Consider the following 1,845-nt stretch of genomic DNA (forward strand, 5'->3'; position numbering starts at 1 on the left):
ACCATGCTGTTTGTATTGAATGCCCTGGTCCTTACCTTATTGTGTGGCTCCAGCCTTCTCAGGGCCATTCTGAGTTCTTCCACCTGAAAAGCTCCCTTTAACGTTTCCTTAGTGAAGAGCCTGCTGGCTTTTGTCTGTACTCAGAGGCCTTTATTTCCTCCTTCTTTTCTTCTTTTTAAGTGGGGGTTTAGAATCTGGAGTGGCTGTTTGCTCGGCTCTGTCTTTTGGCTTGTGTGGTTTCTGATAAAAAGCCGGCTGTAATTTTCACCTTGGTGTCTCTACTCTTAATGTAGATTTTGTTTTCTCTAGCTGCTTTGCTTCTTGTCATTACTTCTCAGAAGATTAATATTCTTTGTATATCCTGAGCATCTTGGATTTGTGACTAGGAGTCTGTCACCAATTTTATTGGATTCATAATTTTATTGGTTCTAGATCTCCCAGATGCCCCACCCCTTTGCTATTTCTGCTAGAGTAATATCTATTGGCTTTTAAAATGAGTTTATTTTTTGAGAATAATACCATTATTTCCTGCTTTCCTCTCCTTTCTCCAACATCCCCATATACCTTCCTTGCTTTCTTTCAAATTGTGACTTTTTTCATTAATTGTTGTTATATACATTTATGTGTATGTGTGTCTATACACACATACATATATATCAATATATCATAATATATATTGCTAAATATAACCTGCTCATTCTGTAAGATGTTGTCTCTATGTGTGTTATCAGTACTGACCATCTGTATTAGATAATCAGTCGGTGTGCTCTTCCCCTGGGAAGCCTATTTCTCCCACTGTCAGTATTCTTTACCTGCTGTAGTGCTTTGTATAGGGCTGAGGCTTTGTGGGCTTCCTCTGTCCTCTTTGGCATGGCTATTCTTGTCTGTGTCTAGATCATGGTTAGGTAGGCATGATGGTGGGACTTTATGGGTGTAGCTTCTGACATTACTAGGAAACACAACCTCCAAGCAAACTCTGGGATCTTCTGGCTCTTGCAGTCTTTCCTCCTCTCTTCCTCAATGTTCCCTGAGACTCAGGAGAGAGTCCTGAGCTTTGTTTTGCAGATGTATCTCTTGGGATGAGTGTTGAGTCTATCTATGAGTATGTGTGGGATAGTCTGTATCTCTATGTGCTTTTATTTCTAGCACTTGTACCTTCTTCTTTCTCGTGGATTTTAATCTCTGTAATAAAATTCTCTGACCTTAAATATTGTTTGTCTCTTCTTGTTCATTTGCTGGTGCAGATATCCCTGGAGTTCAGAAGAGAATGGCAAATCCCTGGTGCTCCAGTTACATGTGGCTGTCAGCTGTTTTATGTGGGTATAGAAACCACACTGTGGGCCTTTAGAAGAGCAACAAACACTTGTAACTGCTGAACACTCTTTCTTGTGCCCTTTGTTGTAGTTTCTTTTCCTTGAGTTTAGAAAAATTAAAATTTTCTCTCAACAATAATGTGACTCTTAGGTTATTTAGAAGGCATTCTCATCTATGTACAGTTTTCATGTTTTTTCCCCCTACCTGTCCTGCTTGCTCTTTGCTTTCTATCCTTTTTCATTTTGTTTTTTATGTTTGGGGTGATATTTTATTTTATTCTTGTATTTCTTTATTCACCACAACTCTTTGTTTTGTTAACAGCTATTTTAGGAACGATATACCTACTTTAAGGTCTATAGGAGCTTTAGGACTTAAGCACAGTTAACTTTCAAGTAACATCATCATAGGTTCACAGTGTCTAGTGTATACAGTTTGCAGAATCTGCAATACTCTCTTCCTAGCTTCCACCTCAGGTTCCCACCCAGTGTACAGGATTTGCAACAGTCTCTTCCCAGGTTCACACCCAGACTA

Source organism: Microtus ochrogaster, unplaced genomic scaffold (assembly GCF_000317375.1).
Source record: "Microtus ochrogaster isolate Prairie Vole_2 unplaced genomic scaffold, MicOch1.0 UNK11, whole genome shotgun sequence".
In the NCBI taxonomy this organism is placed as follows: Eukaryota; Metazoa; Chordata; class Mammalia; order Rodentia; family Cricetidae; genus Microtus; species Microtus ochrogaster.